The 8260-nt window shown below is 51.5% G+C and overlaps 1 long non-coding RNA gene across 2 annotated transcripts in view; it reads right to left on the bottom strand.

The window, feature by feature from the left end:
* LOC121028259 (uncharacterized) overlaps nucleotides 1-7819 on the bottom strand; it is a 9853-nt gene extending 2034 nt beyond the window's left edge. For both annotated transcript variants that reach the window (XR_005789148.1, XR_005789147.1), the window contains exons 1-2: nucleotides 7628-7819; nucleotides 6064-6132 (exon numbers count right to left, since the gene is read on the bottom strand). This is a non-coding gene — a long non-coding RNA (uncharacterized LOC121028259). The remainder of the gene's footprint in view (nucleotides 1-6063; nucleotides 6133-7627) is intronic.
* Nucleotides 7820-8260: the final 441 nt, after the last annotated feature.

The raw sequence follows: 8260 nt of genomic DNA, 5'->3' as shown, positions 1-8260 counted from the left end.
ATTTTTTTTTTCAACGTTTATTTATTTTTGTGACAGAGAGAGACAGAGCATGAACGGGGGAGGGGCAGAGAGAGAGGGAGACACAGAATCGGAAACAGGCTCCAGGCTCTGAGCTGTCAGCACAGAGCCTGATGCGGGGCTCGAACTCACGGACCGTGAGATCGTGACCTGGCTGAAGTCGGACGCTTAACCGACTGCGCCACCCAGGCGCCCCTGTTTTATTTATTTTTGAGAGAGAGAGAGAGAGACAGAGCATGAGCGAGGGAGGGGCGGACAGAGAGGGAGACACAGAATCTGAAGCAGGCAAGCTCCTCCAGCCACACGCTCACTCTGCACCCCTGGCTTTGTCTCTGTTCCTGAGACCTTAGCCGTCAGCTGGGAGTGACAGGCAGTCCTGTTTCTGCCTCATTTAGTGGAGGATCCACCTGCAGCTAAACTGGGCCGAGGAGAGACAAACCCGGCTCTGGGGGGAGGGGTGGGGGACATAAGGTGGCTTCCAGTCAGGCGTGTGGGTACAGCTGCAACAGGGATGAGAAACCAGTCCACCTGGGCGCATGGAAGCTCGTCGAAGGAGACTCACAGGAGAGCAGGAAAACATCTCCCTGAGTCATCAGCTGCTTGCTCTCTGCAAGTCCAAACAGAGGCCCTCTCTTGCTGGGAGCTCCACCCCTGGAATCTGTTCCTGTAGACAGCAGCCCATGCATGCTGGATGGTGAGCAGCTAGTGTGTGTGTGTGTGTGTGTGTGTGCACGCACGTGTGTGTGTAAACAGCCCTGACGTTCGTCACATCTGGGGCAGACCTAGCTCTCTTGTGCATAACGGCCCCCACCTTAGCTGATCTGTGTCTGGGGCCCAGCGCTTGAAACAATCTGGATGGAGCAGGTGTGAGCCCCAGGAGACAGAATGGACAAGGCAAGGGGACATGAGACACCTCACCTCACATGTGTGTAAAAGACTCCACCAGGCTGGGAGAGAGCAGCAAATGCCCTCGAGCACCTTGGTGAGGAGGCCCCAAATTTGGCCTAGTGGGTCTCCAGCCTTCCAACTATGGATCTTGGGATTTCTTAGCCTCTATAATTGGGTGAGTTACCTCCTTATAACATTGCATAACATATGTATTTCCTTATCATATATGGAAGGAATTGGCTCACCCGATTATAGAAGCTGAGAAATCCCAGGAGAGGCCCTGCTGGTTCTGTTTCTCTAAAGAACCCTGTCTAACACGACCCTTGTGGGAGTGTCACAGACTCCTCTTCCTGGCTGTCCTTACACAACCGCACCGCCCAGAGCTGGCCTCCACACACAACCATCCCCTCCCCGCCCTTTGGGAGCAGGTCTCTGGCACTGTGGGAACACCTGTCTCCACCCCGTACCCTCCAGCCCTGGGCTGTTCTTTGGACTCAATCCAGAGTCCTCTATCCCAAATCTCCCGTGTTATGATTATTTTATAAGTCTAAGCTTTTAAAAATAAAACACTCAGCTCTCCCCTGGGGCTAGGAACACGTCCATTTTCAGGACAAAAAGTCCAATTGCCCTGTGAAGAGGAAGAAGCAGAAAATCCCTCTGTTTTTTGGTAACGAGTCAGGAGGAAAATAAGATGATGGCTAACTCTGAATCAGGCTCTTCCTACCCATCGGCTTTGTTTCCTTTCTGCCATCAGGAGCAGACGGGACGAGGTGCTCCGCTCCAGGGGGCTCGGTCCTCACTCGCGTTAGAGTCTAGGTGAGCGGCAACCCTGGGCTAAAGCGGTTCACAGCCTGTGCTGCTGGTGTACAGCCTGCTCAAGAGTCCCTCTTCTGGACCCTGTGTCCGGGGCCCCAGGGGATGACTCACTACAGAGAAGATGGGGGGGGGGGCATCTTCCTGCAAGATCCCACTTCCCACTCCAGGCTGGACTGTGCAGAGCTCAGTGAGGACAGAGAACCAGAGTTCATTTCAATCCTACATGATTCTGTTTCCAGCCGGATCTAAACGAAGGGTCCCAGGGAAGTCGGGCTGCTCCAGCGTGGCTGGATGCCAGACTAGACAGCGGGTGGGAGCCAACAGGCAGCTCTGGGCTGCTCAGGATAAAAGATCAGACACCAGGCCTCAGCAACCCCATAGCCAGCTTGGGGGTCGGTCTCCCCTGACTGCCTTGGGCTCTGAAATTGGGTCTTTTGGGAACTGACCCGGCTGCCCCTGCCTGTGCAAGACGCGAGGTCGCCCGTCCAAGGTATGCGCTTGCCTGTCCGAGGCATGGGGTCACCTGTCTGAGGCGTGGGTTGCCTATCCGAAGCTTGGAGTTCCCTGCCCTCCTAGGCCCCGGTCCTTTTCCATCCTGTCCTGCTTCTGTGATGGCTCCCTCTCACCTGCCTCCAAGTGTCCCCTTGGTCCCCTCTGCTTACCTCAAGGTAGGTGGGCCTGCTTCCTGAAACCAAACCCCACGTCCCTTCTCTCTAGAGGCTCGGGGGTCTGATCCCCCACTCTCACCCACAGATCCAGCCATACCTCAGTGTCCCCAGTGACCCAACACTTGAGTGGCAGGGGAGGCCCAGACCCTGGACGTTGCTTGACCACAGACATTTGTGCCAACCTCTCCTGCACCTGTTGGGACCACCCTCAAGGTAGAGACTCTCCACGTCTGACCAAGTCTGGCTCAGAAAGAGCCCGAAATCCCCTTCTTGCCCCCAAAGTGGGAGTTTTAGGGACCTTCCGTGGCCCAGGTTAACAACGCAGGTAATTCCCGTGTCCTTTAATGGAGACCAGGAGCACTCGACCAGTATGGCACATCGATACTAACACTGCTGCCTAAGGTTTGGGTGGGGAAGGGGATGTCACTAGGCCATACTCTTGGCGGACGGTGCAAATGCTTTCTGAAAAGCAAGACGATGCAGGCAGACGCTGTTCGGTCCTGCCTGGTTATGAGCATAAGATGATTGCCAGCCTGTCAAATACAAGGAGAGGGAAGGCCAGAGAGAGATAGTAATGGCACACAGCAAGGTAGAGGTCTTCCTGGGGTGCCGGACGTGTGCGTCAAAGTGACCCAAGCTTTCTAGATGACACTGCAGTGACAATGCAAGCAGGTAGAGGAAACGAAGCTTCTCTCCCCAAACTAAAGGCCAAATTCATCAGTTATGAAGAAGTGATGTCTGACGGGGAGGTTACTGAAGATCTCCGGCTGTGAAGGAACTCTATTAAAGAAAAAAAACGGTTTGCTAAAATTTCCTATTTTATTTCTGTAAAACTGGATATCTGGTCCTCCTTTTTATAACACAGGCAGAACTTTCCCTACCGTGTACCGTGAAAATTATCCATTACATATATATATAATACATATCAAATCTCTATATATGTAATAGGGTAGAGTGGTGGAGGAGGGTCAGACAAATGGGAGTATGATTGAGAAAGAGAGAGAGTATTGGACCAGTTTCTGTCCTAATTCTAAACATGTGAATCCTTTGGCCAAGTAGAAGTTGTCTGCCACTCAACTCCAGCTGATATGAACAAAAACCCTCCACAGAAGCAAACTTCTGGGGGAAGGGCCTTACATCCCTAATGATCTTGAAGCCAAGTCCACGGGCCCCATCAAGGTCCCCTCCTTAGTGAGGACCCATCAGAGACCCCAGGCCACAGGGGACCACATCATATGCTAATTCATGGCCACAGGAACCGACCCTGCACATTCCAAATTATAAATTCATACATATAATCCTAGCAGGACGTTCAAGGCCCAAACTGGGAGATCGACCGTCGTCAAGTTTAAAGGTCTTGCTTCCTTTGCTAACAATTCTACATTTCATGATGATCTTCTACACTTTAGAAGAAAACTGAATTTACTATTTTACCATAAAGATGTGCGAGGTTTACTTGGTTTGTATGTAGATTCCTTTGAGAGTCTAACGAAAGCGGGGAACCTTCTCCCCTATGTAGTAAAATACACACATTTTGCAGTTTTCAGTTTTAGGAGGGTCGCAGATTCCCTGAAGGCCACCCATGAGCAGCAATGCTCTACAGGATGAAGCTCTAATCGGTGGCTTATTGATTCCACCACATCTTTGCCCTTGAAGTTTTCACAGGCCACCGGGGGTGCTGTTCTCCACCCACCTCATCAGAGCCCCAAACTGGGATTATGGATGACTTCAGATGCCAACAGATTTAAATAACTCAAGTACCACGACTCAGATAACATGGGAGCCACTCTGGCCACACGGCTTGAGAATTAAACACTGATTTTCAACCAGAATTATGACATCTCTGCAAGCAAAACGCATCAACTAAAACAGGCATTTCAGTTACTATGAACCTTAAGGAGACCTTCACAACGATGATTAAGAGAAGTTATGAGGGTCGCCTGGTGGGTCGGTAGGTTAAGCATCCAACTTCGGCTCAGGTCATGATCTCGAGGTTCATGAGCTCGAGCCCCGCTTCAGGCTCTGTGCTCTCTCTCCCTCTCTCTCTGCCCCTCACTCACTTGTGCTCTCTCTCAAAGATAAAGAAATAAATAAATTGAAAAGAGAAGAGAAGAAAAGAAAAGAAAACTTATGCTTTGGGGCACCTGGGTGGCTCAGTCGGTTAAGTGTCCAACTTTGGCTCAGGTCATGATCTCGCGGTTTATGAGTTTGAGCCCCACGTCAGGCTCTCTACTGTCAGCCTAAAGCCCCCTTTGGATCCTCTGCCTCCCTCTTTCTCTCCCTCCAAAGTAAATAAAAACATTTAAAAAGGAGGGGGGCAAGTCCTGCAAAGTCTGTGACACTCACACACACCAGGTCTGCCAGGCCTTGGCTACTGAGGCAGCTCATGGTCTGTTCCGGCTACTGAAACCTCCCTCTCCTTTGTGGTCTGGGAACACATAAGAGACCCTCTGGCTCGTTTGTCTGTCTTAGAGATTTCATTGGTTACCTGGGGATAAGATACAATCCTGATACAAACCTGATGCGGAAAGAAAAACTTTCTTGTGGCTTTTTAAAAAATTTTTTTTAAATATTTATTTTTGAGAGAGAGAGAGAGAGAGAGACAGAAAGCAAGCAAGGAAGGGGCAGAGAGAAAGGGAGACACAGAATCCGAAGCAGGCTCCAGGCTCTGAGCTGTCAGCACAGAGCCCAACATGGGGCTTGAACTCACGAGCCGTGAATCATGACCTAAGCTGAAGTCAGACGCTGAACTGACTGAGCCACCCAGGCGCCCCTTTCTTGTAGCTTTTATGAGGTGACTCTCCTGTTCCCTCCAACACCTCGTTTCCTGTCACCGTGGCAGTGGGTAGCAGATGAGGGTTTTAGTGCCATCTTGTTTGCGGTTTTTAATGTTATCAGTTGAATAGTGTCCTCCCAAGTTCCTATGTTGAAACCCCAACCCCCAGCACCTCAGAACGTGACCTTATTTGAAGACAGGGTCACCGCAGATGTAGTTAGTTAAGATAAGGTCATTAGGGTGGCCCTGATATAGTATAACTGTGTAATTTCACAAGAGGAGATCTGGACACAGACATGCATCCAGGGAGAATACTGTGTGAACACAAAGACTGCGGTGATGTGTCCACAAGCCAAAACCCACCAAAGATCACCGGCGAACCCCTGGAAGCTGTGAGATGCGAGCAGGTTCTTCCTGATGGCCTCGGAACGGGTCAATCCTGCTGACTCACTGTTCTTGGATTTTTCTTTTTTTTTTTTTAATTTTTTTTTCAATGTTTATTTATTTTTGGGACAGAGAGAGAGACAGAGCATGAACAGGGGAGGGGCAGAGAGAGAGGGAGACACAGAATCGGAAACAGGCTCCAGGCTCCAAGCCATCAGCCCAGAGCCCGACGCGGGGCTCGAACTTCCGGACCGCGAGATCGTGACCTGGCTGAAGTCGGACGCTTAACCGACTGCGCCACCCAGGCACCCCTGTTCTTGGATTTTTCAACTCTGAACTCCGTTGTCTACCCCCCATATTTTGTAGTACTTTCTTACAGCAAATGAATACATTTACCTGCTTCTCCGGTAGGCTATGAGGAAATAGCTCACCCATTTCAAACATCAAAAAGTGCTTAACTGTTCAGATTTTATAGACCAGATGGATGAAACATAAATCTGTCTTTGGACTCACCTTAATCTTTGTCCACTGGGACTGTAATGACCTTTCAGTCTGGAGATGTGTCTTTGCACATGAAGTGTTCTGGGAACAAGAGAGAGGAAGCCTGGGCTTAAGAAACCAGAATGAATAGAAGAGGGCAAATACATGTCCTCTGCCTGAAAAACCTTATCAAACACCAGGCACGGACGTTATTCCCCAGCAGTGCCCCCATGGAGACCACAAACACCGGAAGAGGTTTGCCCCTCCGGCTAATACACTGTGCGCCTCCAGGGGAGTTTCTACTTGTGGGAGAATAGAGTGGAGTTGCGGCCCACACAAGCCAAAGAACCCCGGGCTGGGGCTTCATGCAGGAGCCTTTTCTCCAAAGACAGTCGCCTAAATCCCTAAGGGCTACAGCCTGCTCCTATCTGTGCCTGAGAAGGAAAAGGGGGCCCCTGTGGGCAGGCTCATGGAGAGCAGGTAAATTTGAAGACTGTTCCCCTTCCTCTTGGCAGACACAGCCCTCGCCAGGTTGCATGGCTTTGTGCTCGAGCAAGGGCTGAATTCCAGATCCCAGGGTCCCACCCTCAACCAGGTGCCCTTGTGCAGTGAGCTACCTGCACAAACGTACATGGCAGTTCTGACGGCTCTCTCCGGCCTCAGTCTGCATCTGCTTCTATTAATGACCGCATCCCATATGGGTGAGGCTTTTGTCCTGTTGCCCAAGAATGGCAGCGAAGGTCCAAAGTTGTAGATAAGAGGTACTAAATACCCTATATTCGAAATCCCAGGAACCCTTGCAGTCAGACTAAGCCTATCTGCAGGGTTATTGAGTGGTGTCCTGAGAACTTTCTTTCCCTCCCAATATAAGATCACAGAGGGAAAGAGGTCATCAACCGTGGGAGTATAGTGCCTATAGAGAGAAACTATTCCCTCGAAGGGGGTGGGTGCTTTTGTGACAGCTTTGGTAACCGGTCTTAAGAGTTACCTTGCTTCAAGCTTATGCACTCCTCGCTAGCTGACCTAAGTTCCTTCGTCTGTAGCAGAACTAACTTTGAGATTTGCAGACCCCTGGCCTTGAGGAGTGAAGGGCCAGACTTTTCCAGGAGAGAAGGCCTGACTACATTTAAAAACAGGGGCCTCAGATGCCAGCAAGTCTGTTCAGGATCATGCCGACAACATAGGACCTACCACCTGGGCACCTGCTTCACCTGCACCCAGTGCTCCCTTCTCTCCCCTCCTCTCCTTTCCTCTCTAAAACCCTCGGGCTTCGCCAGGACGGAGAAGATGGTCTTTGACACATTAGTCCACCATCATCCCAGTTGCGGGCTTGCTGAAAAAAGCAACCTTTCCTTTCCCAGCATCACTTGTCTCTGAGTACTGATCTTTTGTCCGAGAAGTGATTTTTCCAGCAATGAGAAGCCCAACCCCAACTAGGAACCGATTCTCTGTCCAGTAACACGTTCCCTCCATGAAGCCAAGCTGGGGGATGCGAGAAAACCCTCAGTAAAGTTTAGTGTGTGTGTGTGTGTGTGTGTGTGTGTGTGTGTGGGAGGGGGGACTGTCTAAAAATACGAGACTGGAGTCCTGTCCCCACCTGAATGTGTGCTGCCGAAGGCTCTTGTTCCCTGGGTCTGTGCCTGCAGACCCCAGGAGTGGTGATGGGGGTGGGGCTGAGGTGGCTCTCCCAGAGGCTGTTTCAGGAACCCGAGAGTTCTGTCCTCCCCTGCCCTCTCTTCCGGAGGTGGCACTCAGGGAGGACAGGCCTGTTCTGAGCTCTTAGTCACTGGTGGAGCTCTCTCCGGGACCCCTGTCTCCCCGAACGCCTTTCCCCGCTCCCTCCCCCCCACCCCGACAAAGAATGGGCTTTCCTAAGCCAGACACCCTTGCAGACAGGTGTTCTGCAGAATGCTCTCAGAGCCAACCTCACTGGGGCCACGGGCCTGCCCTTTCAAAGACCAGGGCACTGTTAACACGAGGCCTTACTCATATGTGGCCAAGGCCCACCTTCCTCTAGGAGGTGGGCCCGGGCCACGGGGTGCAGGTGAGCGAAGGGCCACCGATCTGCGCACCCCAGCCCCCCAACGGGGCCTAGGATTGGGTCTACTCCCCACCCTAAAGCGTTCTCGCACTAACCAGAAACGTACCCAACTTGTAGCGTCGGCCGGCTTCGCGGCCGAACGCAGCAGTATATCCTGCCGTCACTAGATGGCGACCCTGCGTAAAGGTA

The sequence above is a fragment of the Herpailurus yagouaroundi genome, unplaced genomic scaffold, assembly GCF_014898765.1.
Source record: "Herpailurus yagouaroundi ecotype Mexico unplaced genomic scaffold, PumYag 100, whole genome shotgun sequence".
NCBI classification, from domain to species: Eukaryota; Metazoa; Chordata; class Mammalia; order Carnivora; family Felidae; genus Herpailurus; species Herpailurus yagouaroundi.
The sequence above is the reverse complement of the archived record's forward strand: the minus strand, read 5'-3'. Positions and strand labels throughout refer to the sequence as shown.